A 19,904-nucleotide genomic window follows, 5' to 3' on the forward strand; every position below is an offset into this window, starting at 1 on the left:
AGAAGTTCATTACCTAAGCCAAATCAAAATTAGGCTTTTCTTTTTGATAGGGAACTTCATTAGTAAGCCCCTGTCTTATACAGCTGGGAGATTTGATGAATCTATCTTGGAGTAATAATTCAGCACAATCAGCCACATTTCTTCTTTAAGTTTTAGGTCTTTGTTAAGAAAATGGAAAATTTATGTAGAGGATGCATTTGTACATTTATAAACTAAGAAGGCCATCCTTCTTCCATTTTCACGCATTTAAAACACGCTAGATTTGAAACAGCAACCTTGTTAGATAAACAAATCTCTTCACTTCCATGGCTGAGAACAAAATTTTCACAGTTAAGGTTGTATGTATGCATGAAAAGAAAATGACTATTGTTAAACACAAGGGTATTACGAACTAGTAATAATGAATATATTTTTATGTTGGGTGAAAGTGGAGGCAGGGCTTCCCAGCGGAAATATCGTTCCCAAGCAAACGTGGGTTATTCATCCCATCCTATTTTGAGACTGATCAACATAGTCCTTTGCACTGAAGACTCTTCATTCCCCGAACTGTTAGATCGTTAGGCTGCCTTGCTCTCCCTACCCCAGGAGGCCGTGCTATTGACTAAAAAGATACAAGAATTCAAATCTGACTGAATCCTGCCATAGACTACTGCAGACATAGACAACCTGGGCCAGATCCATACCTTGTGTCAAATCATTACGATTCCATCAAGGTAACGCTATATCCCTCTTGCACATTTATACCTCGTAGGACACACAGTGGCATTTGTTGCGGTATTTTGAATAACATGGAATAAAAAGCAAGAAATAACACTATAAAAGTGGCATATGGAGTGTGTAATGTGCCCCAACAGTTATCAGTGCACTTCAGTACCGAGATAAAGCAGTGGTGTACAGCTAGCTCTGGTGCCCTCCAGGTGTTTTTGACTACAATTCCTATAAACCCCAGCCCACATAGCCAATGGTCAAGGATTTTGGGAGTTGTAGCCCAAAATATCTGGAGAGCACAAAACTGCCTCCCTCTGGAGTATAGCAAATTATCATTGGCAACACCTCCCCACCCCGGTTGAGTGTCTGAGTTCCAAACATTGTGCTAAATTAATAACATGTTTAAATACCAAAAGCAGTCCTGATCAAAACCATAGCACTGGAAGAGAGGGGTTAACTGTTTATCCCCACACCATCTTATCAACAAAATATCTTTTCCCAAAATTGTTATTTACTGCAAATAGTAGTTTGTGGAAAGCTAAGAGGAAAACATGAGAATAAAGCTAGGTCTCCTGAATGTTTCCCTAGCCTCTTTCTCTCCAACTCTGAGAATTTTTGTAACAAAAATCATGCCAGCAACACAAAACTTTTTATTAACAGGATTTAAAAAAATAAACCGAGTAACACATCCTCATGTTCTCCTGTAATAACCATAGGTACTGAAATAACTCCCTGACCTTGAGGTCAATGGACTAACTTCTACTTGAATGAATTTAGGATAAGGGTGATTTAGGGTTAAACTGCATATTAAACATAAATGCATACAATCGTGTGTCAGCCCTTTTTTCCTGGAAAAGCTGTTTGGAGAGATATTACTGGGTACAGAAATGTGGTGATGCTTAACCCGTTCACTATCTGGCGTTTCTTTGCTCCAAACAGCCCTATCCCCACAAGCAGGTTTTTTTTCTCCTCATTTGTTTCAAACATGTTTGTCAGGGTAAATGAATGCCATTCAGGAAGTGGATAGTCTGGGATGGAGACTGCAAATTACCCTACAGTGTTAAGTCATCCATTTTAGAATGGCACTGAAGTTGGCATACTGTGTTCCCATGCCTAAGTGACCTTTTCTGGGTGTAGGTCAGTTGGTTTTACAAGACTCGGTGGTGTCCCATGATATTAGACTGTTTAAAATTGCTGACTGATTTCTCCATGTTTCAGATTTACAAAGCTTCAACTGAGCATAAACCTTAAATGGTCAGATGAGATTTTCCTGAGTGTGCGATTAGTTAAGGGGAGTGCAGTGCGGCCCGTTCAAAGAAAAGAACTAGCCAATGATCTGTGAAAGGTTGCAGCTTTGCACCTTTATACTAAAGGTTTCCAAAATCAGAATGCAATGCATTGACACTAGTATCTCTTTAGTGCTCTCTTGGGCTTGGAACCTTGAAGTACACTCTTTTCCTAGGCCACTACCTCACTTTCTCATTCATCTGAAACTGTTTATCTGAACATTTCAGGTGTCCCCCGAGATCTTTAGATAAACCAGTCTGTAATGTACAAGCAAATCACATGTTTGGTTCAGAGGTTTTTTGACAGCTTCTCAAATGCTTAAACTCCTACACTATTCAGAGTTTCTTAGTGTGAATCTCATGGTACAACAGAGTTTGGGATTTTATAACACTTTTGAACTCTGCTTCTGACATCTATGGATATGGCATTTGGAGGCTATTATTATTTATAAAATACTTGTCATTACATTGCCAGTGCTTGCTCCTGGAAGCCATATAGTGGCATCCCAAAGTTGAGTTCTGAATCCTCTTTTTTATTGGCAAATGCTGGATGAGGTCAATGAAGTTCCAGCTGAATGAAAAATTGAGTCATGCAAAATCAGAAACATATTAAAACTATAGCACAAAGGGTACAATCCTGGTTTTATTCCACTCAGCATGGCTTTTATCACTGACTTCAATGAGGACTGATGTTGCCATGTTTGAACTGCATGGAAAAATCACAGTAAGAAGATCATGGATTACGGTTTCATAATAATAATTGACCTTTCACATTATTCATATGACACTGAGAAAAGGTTTCTCAACTCACAATCACTCATACACCAATCCTATGAGTTGTCACCTTTCTGTAACAATGCATAGCTTTAGGCTTAAGGATATCAGCATAAATCGGAGGAAACAATTGGTGCCTTTGTGCTGGCACAGAGCTGGAACCCCTTTTGCAAAGTCACAATAATCATTGCTTTTTGTTCCGTTCATAAGTAACACTACTGAGTGACGAAGAGGTGAAAACATTCTGTCTCCTGTCTCCTAGCTGAGCAGAGTAGAGAAGAGAAAGCTGCCCCAGCTGGTCTAGAAGGTACATAAGGAAGAGAGCTCCCAGAGATCAAGCAAACAGAGTGAGCGAACAGGGAGAGCAAACAGGAGTTTGTCAGGAGGAGTTTGACAGGGGAGGTCTCTAACACAAAAAAATGGTGTATTTGTAAGACACACTCAGATCATACAGGATTCTGTTGTGAACCTTCAGGGAGGATAGGACAAAGCACAGGCTATTCCAGTACAGTTGGAATGGCAGAACCAAAAAGGGACTATGGAGGGAAAGGATTCTCCAGTGGTGGTGACCTGTAAGGTGTGCTCAATGTTTGCCTGAGATCAACATGGCATACATGTGCAACAAGTGCAAGCTGGTTGCACTAAGAAAAAGTGAGTGTACTTGAGCAACGAGTGTCTACCCTCCAAGGAATAAGAGAAGATGAAGAGTTCTTAGACAGAATGGTGGAAATTCAACAGCAGAGAGAAGCACAGGAAGTGGAAAAGAAACAGCAAGTTGAAGCAGAAGTGGGGAATGCTGAGGTGAGGAAATCCAATGAAGAGGAAACTCCCTGGAAAAGGGTGACAGTCAGTAGCAGAAGAACTAGAGGACACTCTGCACCAGTGGAACCACTAGAGCTGTGTAACCGCTTTCAGGTACTGGAAGGATTACAGGGGACCCTGTGCAGCAGTGAGCAAGAGGCAGAAGGATAGTCAAGCAGAGACAACAATACCAAGGCCTACAACAACAAGAAGAGTAGTTGTTGTGGGAGACTCCCCGCTGCATAGGATTGAAACTCAAGTATGTCATGAAGACTCATGAACTCACCAGGTATGCTGTCTCCCCGGAGGATCAATTAGAGATGTGACTGAGGGATTGCCAAAGCTCATAAAGCCCACTGCCACATATCCTTTTCTCCTCATCCATGTGGGAACAAATAATACTGGCAAGCGGAGCTACAAAGAAATCATGTCAGACTTTGAAGCTTTGGGAAAGAAACTCAAGAACTTTGGGGCCCAGTCCTTGGAAGAGGAATAGAAAGGGAAAGAAAAATACTCCGGGTGAATGACTGGCTACGAAGGTGGTGCCAACGTGAGAGATTTGGATTCTGGGACCATGGGCTACACTACTTGGAAGTTGGACTTTTGGCAAGGGACAGGTTGCACCTCGCAAGGGCTGGGGAGAATGTGTTTGGCCACAGCATGAAGAACTTCATCAGGAGGGCTTTGAATTGAATCTTACAGGGGAGGGAGACATAAACTTGGAGGTAACAATGGTTGAAGGCTTATGCACCATAAGAAAGAGAACAGCTCTAATAGCACCCCAAAATACTCTTCAGTAATGTAGGAAAGAAGCCAGACTATAAAGCACATGGTCTTTGATGTCTATTTACTAATGCCCAGAGTATAGGGAACAAGCAGAACGAACTTGAGCTCTTATACAGGAAGGCAAATACGACCTAAGAGGTATAACTGAAACTTGGTGGGATGACTCCCGTGAATGGAATACAGCAATTAAAGGGTATAATTTGTTCAAAAAGAACAGAAGAAATAGAAAGAGAGGTGGAGTTGCACTATATGTTAAAAATACTTATCCTTGCACAGAAATACAGGAGGATAAGCCTGGTAGCCCCATTGAGAGCATTTGGGTTAAAATAAATGGGGCAAGGAATAAAAAGAGCATGATAGTCAGAGTCTACTACTGACCACCCAGTCAAGGAGAAGACAAGGATGAAACTTTTGAAACACAAATTGCCAGTGGTTCAAGGAAGTGCAATGTAGTAGTGATGGGGGACTTCTATTACCCCGATATCTGCTGGGTGACAAATTCTGCCAAAAATGGCCTTCCAAGAAATTCCTCACATGCGTGGCTGATAATTTTCTCCTACAGAAAGTGGAGGAAGGAACTAGAGGGTCAGCTATACTTGACTTGATACTGACAAATAGTGATAACTTAGTGGATAAAGTGGCAGTTAGGGGAACTCAGGGGGAAAGTGACCACATCATACTTGAGTTCTTGATTTTAAATAAGTGGCCCTAATGAGAAAAGCAGTCCAAGATGGGTGGGAGTTTTTTTAAAAAGGAAATTTTAAAAGCACAATTACAAACAATTCCAACAAGAAAAAAGGACAACAGAAGAAACCAATATGGCTCCACAAAGAGCTTACAGATGACCTGAAAACAAAAAGGACACATATAGGAAGTGGAAGGAAGGCCAGGCTACAAAAGAAGAGTATAGACAGGTAACACAGAAGTGCAGGAATGGCATCAGGAGGGCTAAAGCTGAGAATGAGCTGAGGCTAGCGAGCTATGCTAAAAGCAACAAAAATCTTTCTTCAGGTATGTGCACAGTAAAAGACAGAGGAAATAAATGGTGGTTCAACTGCTTAATGAGGATGGCAAATTGATAACAGATGACAAAGAAAAGACTGAAGTGTTCAATTCCTACTTTGGCTCAGTCTTCTCCCAAAAGGTCTGTGACACACACACACCGGGCAAAAGTAAAGTACAAGCTGAAGGGGCACAATTGCAGTTTGAGATTGATAAACAAATGGTCAAGGAACACCTAATTTCTTTGAACAAGTTCAAATCTCCAGGACCCGATGGACTGCATCCTAGAGTAATAAAGGAACTGTCAGAACCACTTATTATGTTTGCAAAACCATGGAAGACAAGTGAAGTGCCGGATAACTGAAGGAGGGCTAATGTTGTCCCTAAAAGTGCAAAAAGGAGTAACCTGGGAACTACAGACCAGTTAGTCTGACATCAATTCCTGGGAAAATTTTGAAGCAGATAATACAGAAGTCAATCTGAAAGCACCCTGAAAACAATGCAGTGATTACTAGAAGCCAGAATAGATTTGTCAAGAACAAATCCTGTCAGATGAATCTGATCTCATTCTTTGATCAGGTATCTTCCCTTGTGGACTGTGGGAATGCTATGGACATAATATAGCTTGACTTCAGCGAAGCTTCTGACAAAGTGCCCCATGACATTCTGATCAGCAAACTAGTTAAAAGTGGGCTAGATGGAGCAACTATTAGAGGGATCCACAGTTGGCTACAGAATTGGTCTCAAAGAGTTCTTATCAATGGTACCATCTCAAACTGGGGGGAAGTAATGAGTGGGGGTACTGCAGGGCTCAGTCCTGGGCCCAGTGCTCTTCAACATGTTTATTAATAACTTGGAGGAGGAGGAGGAGGAGGTGCAGGGAATTTGCAGATGACCAAAACTGAGTGGGATAGATAATACCCTGGAAGATGGAAACAAACTTCAAAGTGATATTGATAGGCTGGAGTGCTGGGCTGAAAACAACATAATGAAATTTAATTGCGAAAAATGCCAAGTTCTATACTAAGGAAAAAGAAACCCAATGCACAGTTACAAGATGGAGGATACTTGGCTCAGCAATTGTTGTAGATCACAAGCTGAATATGAGCCAAGTGTGATGTGGCTGCAAAAAAACGAAAAGAAAAGAAAATGCTATTTTGGGCTGCATTAATAGAAGTCTAGCTTCCAAATCGTGTGAGGTACTGGTACCCCTCTATTCAGCACTGGTTAGGCCTCATCTTGAGTATTGTGTCCAGTTCTGGGCACCACAGTTCGAGAAGGATGCAGACAAGCTGGAGGGGGTTCAGAGGAGAGCAATGAAGATGATCAGGGGTCTGGAACCAAAGATCTATGAGGAGAGACTGAAATTACTAGGCAAGTTTAGCCTTATGAAGAGAAGACTGAAGGGAGACATGATAGCACTCTTCAAATACTTGAAACGCTGTCACACAGAGGAGGGTCAGGATCTCTTCTCGATCATCCCAGAATGCAGAATATGGAATAATGGGCTCAAGTTACAGGAAATCAGATTTCAGCTGGACATCAGGAAAAACTTCCTCACTGTTAGAGCAGTATGACAATGGAACCAATTACCTAGGAAGGTGATGGGCTCTCCCACACTAGACAGCCATCTGTCAGGGATGTGGATTTTTGCACTGAGCAAAAATAGGCCATTTCCAACCCTATTATTCAATGATTCTATGACTTGTACATTTCGTCCAAAAAGATGCCAAAGTAGGCCCAATTGCTTAATTTGAAATGTAGCCTCAGTGTTGGTATGGATGGCAAGGCATCTCAGGTAGCTAGCTGGATATCTTAACAAGCTAGGGATGCATTGAAAAAGAAAGGAAAATTTTGTGAATGCTTTTATCAGTGCTGAATGACCCTCTCCAGCTCTAGCCCCTTGCTGCAATCTTTTAGGGATGAGTGTGTAAGAAATAGAAGTATTGCTTATTCAGGAAGCATTTTTAAAAACAGGTTCCTGATTGGCTATGGCCAATCAGGAACTCTGCTTCCTGACTGGCTACGGCCACCAAGGGCTCATCTACACCAAGCAGGATATTCCACTATGAAAGTGGTATGAAAGCGGTATATAAAAGGCAGGAGCCACACTACTGTATAGTGGTTTTGAAGTGCACTGACAACTATTGGGGCCCATTTATGCATTCTATATACTGCTTTCATAGTCTTATATCCTGCTTGGTGTCGATGTGTCATGGGCCCCAACAGTTGCCAGTGCACTTCAGTGCCACTATAAAGCAGTAGGGTAGATCCTACAGTGCACTTCAGTACTTCAATACCATAAAGCAGTAGTGTGGCTCCTGTCTTTTACATACTGCTTTCACAGTGGAATATCCTGCTTGGTGTAGATGAGCCCTATGTCACCAATTCACAAAACAACACTGTCACTTTGAATTAGTTTCCTTAGCCCTCAGTGATATCAGCCTGTAGCCAAATCTATTTGGTTATGTTGTAATGTTAAGATTTGCTACATGATCACTGATTGGCAGAAATCACTTTATGAAGGAGCAAGAATCTTTAACTAAGGAAAAACTGGTGCTGAAGCAGCAGATGGGGGAAGCAATTACTACAAACACATCCATATAAACATATGCACAGGGAACATTATCAGAAGTAGAGCCCCCCCCCCCACCAATCACTATCTTTGCTCTAAAATCTAAAATGGGTAGCCATTTGGGGCAGCCCAGAGCCAAGTAAAAGCCAATGCTTATATTCTGCTTATATGAAACAGCTAAAATGGATTTATAGGATTTAATATTTCCATCAAAATCAAAATTGTCATGTGTCATTAAAAAAAAAAAGATCCATGTATTTTTGCTTTTGAGATTAATCCAAGTGCACAAAATCCAGTTCAGCTATTTTATTTTTCACTAGATTTCCACGTTATTAGAAGTACAGAGCTAACCAGGTTTCAAGCAGTAGACAAAATAGCATTGTGGGATTACATTAGTCCGACAGCTGCTTTATGACTATAGCTTCCAGACCAATTTATTTAATATTGATCTTTAAACAAACATCAGTACAAATAAATTTGAGCACTCCAGTCCTGAGATTTTATATCCATAAAAGAGGCCAATATTCAGGGAACCAGTACTGCTTGTATTTCTCCCTTTGATTCCGTTTTCTTTGATCCTACCAGGTATCAAATACATCAATGACAAATTAAAACAAATCCATCTTCAGATAACGCTCAGTTTATAATCTTTTGGGCAGAAAGAATTTTTCTATCAATAACTTCCATCAAGTGTTTTTACTGATCTTTTTTATTGCTTTACTCTGACTAGTACAAAAGACAGCAGTGCCATGTCCTGACTGAATTCTTTTCCTTTCTTTCTTTGTATCTCTGTCAAGGAGGGTTAGGAGAACAACTTGTTCTGCCTTTCACACCTCTAAGCAGTTTCCCTCTTAACTCTCTTCATCCAGAGGCAGAGACAGGCCTAGATCCAAATGCCCCCTTGTTGACAAAATTGCTGTGCTGTGATACTAGTTTGGGAGGCTAATCTGCAGCCTTTTACAGGACTACAGTTGACCATTTGGAAGAAGGACAGATGGGTGCTAAACATAAATGGGGGGAAAGACTTAGAGAGGGAAATAGATAATGAATCCAGGGATTAGACACTCGATTCAATTAGACAACTATATACAAATGTTAGGCATAAGCTGATCCAACATAATTATTTGCACAGGACTTATTTGTGCCCTTCTTAGCCATACAAGATACAAGATACAGAGGGGACAAATATTCTGATGGGCTGAAACATGGCTGAAGTTCAAAAGTTTCTAGTCACAAGTTATTCATATCTGCCATCTGTTTTATCCTCAATGGGTTCTATGCATTCTATTGTTCTCCCAAGCGAAATAAGCAAACACACACGGTGAGGTGTTGTTGTTGTTGTTGTTTTATCATGCCATCACCCTGTCTCATTTGTGGTATTTTACCAGGGTTCCAGATGATGATGTCTTCCACTTGTAGCCCTCTCGAGTTCCCCCGCCACTTCTTCCGTGTGTGTTTTTCTTACCGAGGAAAAGGAGGAATAGCTGCAGAATGCCTTTTGATTCTTAGCGCTAACAGCCCTTTGTCTGGAAGCACCACCATCACACATAAACCTATATTTGTATCAGTGCCATGAGTGATGGACAGAAGTTCTGTGTAAAGCTTTAGTCTATCAGCCAAACTTGTGCCTTTAGAGGTGGGACAATATATTCTCTGAGGTTCCGCTGTGACTGATTCTGAGATGCTCAGAAATCTTTCTTAGAATACATGAACAATAGAATCTCATAAGACACCTGGGCTTAAAAAAATGTTCTGTTTTGAATGAGGAGGCTGCTTCTGCCACACTTACAAATACGGTGTGAAACAAAACAAAAGCAACAAACAAAAATTCCCAATTGCAAGTACGGCATATTAATAAGCAGAAAATGCAATTACATTAATACCATTTTCTTTTGCAGCAGTAGCAAACAAAATATGATGGTGTTAACTTTTAAGCATTGTTACTTCTGCAATAAACTTTATGGAAGCTGGAAATAGGAATCAGTACTATCACAGCCTCTTAGCATCACTACCCCTTGGCGGGCTGCAGTAGAAAAGCCTATCGCAGCCATCACCAACATTAGAGCTGGACTAATGGTTAATCCTTCAGTTGCGAGCAGCCAAACCGGAATGGAGACAGGTATATCGCATGTCAGCTTGGGACACAACTAAGGATGTCTTAAACATAAACAAGACAAAATGCATGATGTTTCAAGGTAAAAGTGGTGAATACTGATGGCTGTTTGGAAGTTACAAAGAAGTGAAAATGAATGACTTTAGCATCTCCTTTCTATGTTTCTGAGTACCTACATTTATTTATTTAATCTCTAGCCTTTTTTATTTTATATCTATCTATCTATTTATCTATCTATCTATCTATCTATCTATCTATCTATCTATCTATCTTAACAGTATTTGTATACCACTCAATAACTGATATTTTCTGGGTGGTTAACAACAACATTCAAAACCATAAAGATTAAAACAAACAGAAACACAACAACAGAAAGGCTGCTCACCACATTTGACTTCTATGTAGGAAAATATGACCTGGTTCCACATAACACTAATCCATGGATTACTTGATTCAAGGGTTGTTGAGCTCTAGGTTGTTGTGATTTGTGAACCCAGCCACCCTAATGAACTACTGTTTGTTTAATCACAAACAACCCAGGAAGAGAACTCATGGTTTGCTGATGTGTTGTAAACTCTGGATTGTTGAAATCATGGGTTGGTATTATGCATGAACCTAGAATTTTGGGTTGTTCATGGGCTGTTTTCCCAGGCTACAGAGGTTGAGGGCAAGAGTGGTAAATAAACCCTAGCTACTCTACATGCCAGTACTACAGCATGACAAAGGCATCTGGGATATAGGGAAGCAGGAAGAGTTTCCAGGGTAGGGAAACAAAATATGGGTTAACCATGGATTAAATAAACCACAGGTTAGCATTATGTGCAAACCTAAAGCCATCTAGCAAGCCGAGAGCTGGTTTGAAACAGGGATGTTACAGTTCACAGACTTTTTATCATAACCAAAACTGGAAGAATGAATATGCAGGGCTAGAGTATCTGCCTTACTTCCAATAGCAGTCCAACAAAAACTGAGCCTTCTCAGTTGCCACAGAATATTGAGCAGCAGTTGGGAAAAGAAATTGGAAACCTGATGAAGGATGAATGAAAGGTTTTATCCTGGAGGAGGCTATGGATTGATGAAACCCTAAAAAGGGACACTCCCGTTGGTATGTGTGTGAGAGAATATTTATTTATTTAGATTCATTCATTCATTTATTTATTAATTTAGAGATTTATAGGTTGCCTTTTAAAAACATTTTTGTGGCAGGTACCACTTTTTAATAGCAAGTTAGTGTTTAGAAACCAGACTTGTAAAGAATTGGAGTTTTCAGGAGAAACTTGAAAATACATGATTAAGGCAAACACAAATGCTTAAACTTGATATAGTAATATATGGATGAAACTCAATGTCCTGCATTAAACATGATGCCAAATTAGATTATCTGCCAATGTCTAAAAATACAATCTGATTTTTACTACATTCGTTTGACTTGTCAGCTCTGACAGCTCATACTGTAGGTTATCCCTCTGTAGGGACGTGACCTCTTATTTCCTTTCTCTGTGTGGAAACACACTAGATTATTTCTGATTGCACTAGTTAGCCCTTGTAACTCCTTACCCACTGTCCCCAACAATTACTCTTTGGCCCCTGAAACTGAGAAAAAGAAGCATACACTTCGAATGCTAAACCATGGCTTTATTTGACGGTACACATGCAGCATGCTTCAACATTGCAGTCTATTTTCTTACAAAGAATGCATCTGATCAGAAGATATCAGTAGTATGAAGTCGTCACTCAGTACACAACAGAATAAAAGCACAATATTAGCCAACTAATTTGCTTCCGAAAAGTTAATTAGGGAAGTTTTCATTTTTATAACATCAAATTTGGTGGCATCATATAGAACATCTTAGCTCAGACAAAAGACAGAATAAAAAAGTTTGTAAGTTTTTGTAACTTAATGGTACCTATGACAGCTGAGCACATTATTATCTTGTGATGTGATACAATAAATGAATAGATGCTCTATAAAGAAAGATGCTATCTCTGAAGACTGTTTACAATTCCACTCTAAGGTCTAAACCACTCTAAATTTAATTTCACAAGGAGTGAATTCAGACCGTTTCATAACCTTAAAGACAGCTCCAGCCTATTTTTAATGTGCCTCTGGCATTTGTGAAAGCAGTACAATTACTGGAGCTGTTTCTAAAACCCAAAGCTGCGGAGTGTTACTCTCCTAAAATGGTCTCTGGGACAATTGTGATAGAAAAGATAGCGACACTGCCGACTATCCAAGAAAGCCAGTTTTAGATCTATATGGTGTTAAGTCATATAACACAAAAGGTTTTTAATGGTCTCTTGTTCTAGCTACATGTGTCTACCACAGTATATCACTTTCTTCAGAAGACATATTCAGAATGAAATTCATTTTAAAATGTCTGGGTTGCAGCCAGATTTAGGTGCATGCAGTGGGGCTGGTGGAGGCAGACTTCCCCATCCTCCTTCTCCCCACGGCAGTTCCTCCACACCCCTTTCCTGAAAATACTCCACAGAGAGTCAGGGTGACCCTGCTGAGTAGAGTAAACTGTGGTGCAGATGGCTGAACTAGAAAGGGGGATCCCCGAAAATTGAGCAGAGGACGGAACAGGGAAATCCCTTCCACCGCCCTTGTTGCACACACTTAAATCTAAATCCAACACATAACGGACCCCCGAACTGTTGTTTTAAATAGATATTGTTGTTTTTGATGGTTTTAAATTTTGTATATTTCTTTTGTAAACTGCCCAGAGAGCTTCAGCTATGGGGTGGTATATAAATGTAATAAATAAATAAATAAATTGCAAGACAGTGTGAGTGAAGAGAAATCAACCATATATTTCAATTGTGATTCTTACAGTGTTCTGAAGTAGCTTACTATTCTGAAGCATGTTAGCATATTGCGTTAACTTTTGTGAATTGCCCAGAGAGCTTCGGCTATTGGGCGGTATAGAAATGCAATAAATAAATAAATATAGAGAAAATTATTATCTAACATTTTTACTTAACCATTATTACAACTATGGAAGATTAGCTTAATCAAAAGCATCTGAAAAAAGTGCACCCTCTGTTCAATCCTCAAACATTTCATCGGTGTTACAGTGGGGGGAAATGGTTCAAATCCAGATGTATTTATTTCTATTAAAAAGTGGGGGGGGGGGAGAGGAAGAAAAAGAACTGAAGACCCTGCAGCATTCATGCACTCTCACTCCACAGGGCCTTTGCTACTCAGGCTCTGCAAGACCCTGCTCAAACTGTCTATTTATTTCAACACTACACAGTCTAACTCCAGCAAGGCCTTTGGATCAAGCTCTTCTCATGTGAACACAGACAGTGTCTGGGAAGCTGTGGAGCAGATGTCTCCACAGAGATTCACAGATGCTGTCAGGAAAGAACTACAGACTAACATTTGATGCATTTTAAAGAGGGATTCAGAATGAAAATCTAACAGACAGATTGATTGTCTAACACTTCAAAGGACTTAGCCGAATTGTTGTTATTTTTCCCCTTTGTGTTTCCTATCCCTTCCCATCTCTAACTGAGGTAACTGCATCACATTTTTACATGAGCTATAGGGCATTTGAAAGGGCATTCACCTTCAAGTTGCCATCATAAGAACTGCACTATGAAACAATTAAACTATTGTGGGGCTGATGAAGTTTCAACAGGCCAATGGAAATTACTAGGTATTTCATGGCATTTAAAGGCCTAAATTGCTTCAAATGTACTATGTTGGTAGTGTTTTCAACAACCATGCAGACAGGAAATGAGGCTGAAAGATAGGTCTGGTTTGCACATAACGACAGCCCATGCATGAATGGGGGAGAATGGGTGTGCTGCCTCCTGTGCATCCGTCACTTCTGCTCTTAAAGAACCTACGATAGTCTCTTTCGTAGGTTGTTCTTCCGAACGTGGACACTGGGTTCTTCATGAGTTAAACAACTCAAAGCTAACCTACAATTTGTTCTTTGGATTATTTTGTGATTAAGCAACCCAAAGTAACCAGGTGTACGTGTTCAGATGACAGTCTATGAACAGTGTGTCTGTAGACTGTTTACAAAAACCGAAAGTGGCAGGCACATGGCATATGTCCCTTCAAACCTTAGCTTAATTAACCCTTTATTTGCTGCCAAATGATGCCATTACATGTGCACAGCCCCATAATGACATGGTTTGCACATAATGCTAGCCTATGGTTTGTTGAATTCTGGGTTCTCTGAGATGTGCAAACCCAAGTGCACAAACACACTTTGGTTGAGTAACCATGAACAATCCAGAAAGAGAACCCATGGTTGGGTAGTTTGTATAACATGACAGTGCATCATGACAGCTGTGGTGCGTGCAGCCACTATTTTGAATATGCAACCACTACTCAGAGGTATCATTATTTATTTATTGCATTTTTATACCGCCCAATAGCCGAAGCTCCCTGGGCGGTTCACATGTCGTGTGAATCCTGCAAGCATAAGTTATGCGAAGATTAAACAACCATTGTATGTTTTAGGATTGTTTAACCTTCACATAACCCATGCTTGCACAACACGACAATCCCCAAATGCAACCTAGTGCCCGCCAGTGCTGCAGTTCATTGGACTCAGCTGATTTATCATTGGGTTGTGAACTCTGGGTTGTTGAAATCATGGATTGCTTTTATGTGCAAACCCAGAATTGTAGATTGCTTATGGGTTGTTTCACCAGGCTACAGAAGTGGCAGGCAAGAATTGTAAAACAAGAACAACCCTAGCCAGTACATGTCAGTACTATAGCATGACAAAGGCATTTGGGATAAAGGGAGGGAGGAGGAGGAAAAGGGGGAAAAACAAGCAATCGAGGGATTGAGAAAACAAGCCTTGGTTTGTTCAATAGGCTTCCAAACAAATCTGAGTGGGGCAACAAAACATGGGTTAACTGTGGGTTAAATAAACCATGGGTTAGCATCATGTGCTAACCTAAGCAAGCCAAGAGTTGGTTTGAAACAGGAATGTCACAGTTCACACACTTGGTATCTTAACCCAAACTGGAATGTGAATATACTCTGAATGAGCTGGGCTAGGATATTTGCCTTACTTCAATGAAGAGATACTTTGAAATCCAATTTGACTTAAAACAGTCTTTTTTTCCTATTTGTTATTCCCTAACAATGCGAAAATGTGCCATGAGATAAAAGCAATAATCTTCAAGCAAGCCACTGAAGCTTCTTGGGTATTTTCTCCATTAATTAATTACTAAGGGTTTTTTGGTTTTTTGACAACTGGGTCAAGTTAAGAACAACATGAACATAGGATTTTTCCTGCAGACAAGACGGGAAATACGAAAGGAAAAGATATAACATGGTAAGTAGCTTCACCTTCTTTAGAAGATGCCCCACAATGTCTATCAGTATCCTGATTCAAAAAGGCAAAATGATACAAAAGGATGAGGGCAATTTGAGAATGAAAAAGTGGGAAGGAGCTTTCGAAAATATTTAACGGATGTATATTCATCTGGAAAAAAAGGTTTCTATCTTTTCTACAAGTTGTTTTCAATAGCTGTTTGGATTTTATTTTTATTTATTTTTGGTAACCTATGTCCTATATGCAAAAGCTTTGGTGGATCTCCTCTTGGCCATCATAGGAAAATGTGGTCAATTCATTTAATTTCGGGTGATGTGGCAAAATAATTCTCTTTTTGCCAAAATATAACCAAAATGCCAGACGCCTGGTTCCCACAATACATCATATAAAGAGAACAGTAGGCTGCGAAGATAGAACTACATGAGGAAGTCTACTCACATTAATTTGGGGCAACGAAAAGAGATAAACATTTTACAACTGCAGATAACCTAGGGTGTTAAGAAATTTCACAGGCTACATTAATTCTAACATAAAGATACATAAGGAAAAAAGGCATCGGCAGTCTTCTCCCTCTTCAGTCAGAAAGGAGAATCAAGCAAGGTAAAAAGGCACCACACACAAAGAGAAATGAAGGAATAGGGAGGTGGCATAGTGAAACATGAAGAACAAACAGAAGGTTGTAACATTTTTTTGGTGCCAATTAATGAAGCAGCAGCATGGAACTGTTTAAAGGAAGAAGTCATTGGGGTACAATCTGCTTTATAGTTAAGAAGCCTAAAGAAAGCTTCTTCTTGTTTAGAAGATAAGATGCCTTGTTAAGCAGTGGTAAGAAAGAAGGCCCATGTTACCGGAAGAAGAACGAAGCCTTACAGGACATGTGTGGTTATTACCGAAAACTGAAGCCTCGCACCTTTGCCTCCTCTCAGTCCATAATATTTAGTAATACCAAACGCAGGACCTGAAAGCATCATGACGCTATCTTCATTTGCTGCCCTTGACTCACAATTCAATGCACCACTGGATGGTGTTGGGCTGAGAAGAGGAAAGCGGGTTACTGCTTTCAGCTGCAGCTTCATATGTGCCACAAGAATCAGGGCGCGATCTACACCAAGCAGGATATAACACTTTAAAAACGGTATGAAAACGGTATATGTAATGTGTCCTGGGCCTGAACAGTTGTCATAACCATTATATACCGTTATAAGCAGTAGTGTAGATCCTACCCTAGGTTAACCTTAGAGCCCAATCCTAACTCACAGACCTTGATGTCTGGAGACAGGGCCCATGTTCACCCTGGTGGCCCAGAATACACCCAAGTAAATCTCCAGGGGCGCAGATTTGTTGGTGGAGTTAGGCTAGCGGTACACTATAGTACCCAAACCCAAGTACTATAGGTCACTACAAGAAAAGAAACAAGGTTTCAGTGTCTTTAGTTATATAAGCCCCATGTATGTGTTACTCACTACACTGCCATGGTGCAAGGGGGCCGTGCACTTAGCTAGGGTGACCATATTTTGGAAACCAAAAAGGAGGACAACATGGTCGGCCCCCAAGGGGGCGTGTCCAGCACCAAGGGGGCGTGCCCACCTAAACATAGCCTTGATCACATGTCTGATTTTACAGTACACATTTAAGACAAATCTGTTCTACAAAACATCTTTATCTTAAAATCACCGGAAATATAGAACAAGTGAGAGATTCAATGTATCAGAATTTAACTTCACTCACTCCGACTTTTGTAGGTTTTGCTGTACTTTGAAACTTTTGCTATACTCTGTGTGTTGCATTCTCCCCTTCCCTCAAATATCTTTTCTGACTGTATCTTCTCACTCATTGCAAGCTGCTGTTGTTGTTAACAGGGTTTCCTACTGGCTGGCCGGATGGCTGGCTTTTTTAAATTTCAATTTTTTAAAAAAGCTTGTGTATAATTGTCACAAGTTTCTCTACTCTAACGTTAGGGTGGGTGTTGTGGCAGTGAACACTACTTTGCCCATTCACACTTCTCACTTATATACATTAGCTTCTCAAGGCTTGTGTGTTGGCACCACTTCGCACATCCAGACTTTGAGCTCCTGTCTACTTCCTGCACAAACATGCGACTCTGAGACCCTCTTCCTAACATCCTGCGTTTCATGCCAGCACCATGGGGCTAAGTTACAATAAATGTCTCTGGGTTGTCTGTGCAGCTCTGTTGTCTCTCACAAGTCATTGCAGACAAACCAAAGCCTCCAGCCTCAAACAATCTCTCTCTCTCTCCCCTCCCCCAAAGTCTCCCAATGGTCCAGCTAGGCTGCACACTTGTGGCTTGGGATATTATTTATTGCAGGTTATTGCTTGGTCATGTCTGGTGACTCTTACATCATCATCATCATCATATCCCGCCTTTTGCCCAATACTTTAAAAACCTCTGCCACCAGCCGCCTCCACCTCCTCTCCTCCTACACAACTTTGATGCGCTCTTAAAACACTCTGCGTGGCAAGCCAGCCTCAGGGCCAAGCTACAGGGGCAACTGGGTTGCCTTCATCCTCTCTCTGCCTTATGCCAGCCTGCCAACATTTCCAGCCTCAAATAATCCCCCACCCCCACTCTCTGCCAAAGTCTCCCAACGATCCAGCCAGGCTGTGCACTTGCCAACTTTCATCTCTTCATCTTTAAAAATGACAATTTAAAAAATAATAATTTTAAAACCTCAATTTTTAAAAAAACCCTAAAAAATCAATGGATGAACGGATCTGTTTCAAATTTGGTACGACTAAAGCCCTACCTAGGAGCTACCATTGTGCCAAGTTTCATGCCTTTATCTTTAAAAATGATGGAGATAAGCATTTTTGTTAATTCCTATCAGAGCTGCTCTTTGGCTGGGGAAGATTGGGAAAATCTGGATTTCCCCTCCCCCTCCCAGATTTGGCACCACAAACCCAGACAAATCTGGGCAAATCCGGTCACATGGTCACCCTAACTTAGCCCCATCCTAAAAGTCATGCTGCTCCCCTCACCCCTGCTGCGTTCTGCATAACATGGCAGGGGGAGGAGTTCCTGTAGGCGTGGAGGTCCTCTCGTGACTGAGAACACTGTCTCCGAGGTGTACATTACACAAACCGCCTCCATGAGTACAGAAGGTTTCCCGCTTCAGAGGTTACACTTTATGCTGAACATGGCGACGGTGGGCATCAAAGGGCTGATATGACTTTGAGGGCGGGGGCTAAATGCATGGCCCCTTTTACCACAGATACTCTATTTGCATAAGTAATGTGTGAAGAGGGTTTATATCAGTAAAAACACTGAAAGGGCAGTGCAGCAATATTTCTTTGATATTTTACTACTACTATTACATTGATATCCTGCCTTTTTTCCTCTTGCAAGGAACCCAAGGTGGTTTACATGGCCCTCCTTCTCTCCATTTTCTCCTCACAATAACCAAGTGAGGTAGGTTAGGCTGAGAGTCAGTGACTGGCCCAAAGTCCCCCAATGGGCTTCATGTCCGAGAGTAGACTAGAACCCAGGTCTTGAGAGTCCCAGTCCAACACTCTAACTACTACACCAAACTGGTTCCCAGGGATAGGCTTAGATCAGTTCACCTAGTTTCTCTCTCTCTGATTTTACCCCTCACAAATCAAATTGCCTTCTCTCAACTGACACATCACGAGCGTCAATGAGGCTGTATCTTCTCCTTCTCCACCTTGAATTGATTAAGGAGGCTGCGCCTCCACCTTGACAGAGCTGCTCATCATGCTCAACTATCAAGTCTTTCAGATCACTCTGTTACAGTGTTACCTTCCCACACTCCAAGTGTTGAAGAGAGACCTCCAGCTATCCCAAAACATCACTGTGCATTTATTTAGATTCCTTCGTGACAACTCACTAGTCGGCCATTCACAATAATCAAAATGGCAATCCTCACGACAATACTCCCATTGGGGGTTTTTGGATGATAACACACTAGCCTTTAGTGTAGGTGTCCTCCATCCCACTCCTATTTGTGAAATACATTGGGTGGGGGTGGGTGGGTGGAAAGAGAATTAATATTGAAAAAGTTGTTTAAAATATATAATGAATCTGTGTTCATGCCCCCAAGTATGAGGAAGAGGGGAAACTTTCTATAGAAATAGTCAAAAATGCAGAACAAGGCACAGGGAAGGGAGGGAAAGGAAAGAAGACATAGATAATGAGCACAAATGAGGGCAAGAAATGCTTTGGTTAGTAAGGGGAAAATATGTTTTTATTATCCTAAACAGGAAATAAATTTTATTTATTGTATTCATTTCCTGCTCTGTTGCCAGAATGCAACTCCTGCCAAAACAAAACACAATGCCAAATGACTCAAGTTCAGTTTATGAGGGCAGGATGACAATTTATAGTGACTCCCACCATTATGAAGTGCACACCTGACAGATGAATCAATTGGGGGTGGGGGAATCTGGGAAAGGAAACCGGCAAAGAGTGTTTCCTTACTGCCTTCTTGTACAGGCAACTATTCCAAAAACATTAAAAGGTTATGGTGCTATAAGCATATTCAAGCTTTAATAACAAGGACAGTTAGCCCACATAG

At 40.9% G+C, this 19,904-nt stretch overlaps 1 protein-coding gene across 4 annotated transcripts in view; it reads right to left on the reverse strand.

The window, feature by feature from the left end:
• The window catches only part of ZNF521 (zinc finger protein 521), a 332,567-nt gene that overhangs the window by 96,438 nt on the left and 216,225 nt on the right, over window positions 1–19,904 (reverse strand). The gene's annotated exons all lie outside the window — the stretch shown is intronic.

This window comes from Elgaria multicarinata, chromosome 7 (genome assembly GCF_023053635.1).
Source record: "Elgaria multicarinata webbii isolate HBS135686 ecotype San Diego chromosome 7, rElgMul1.1.pri, whole genome shotgun sequence".
Classification (NCBI taxonomy): domain Eukaryota; kingdom Metazoa; phylum Chordata; class Lepidosauria; order Squamata; family Anguidae; genus Elgaria; species Elgaria multicarinata.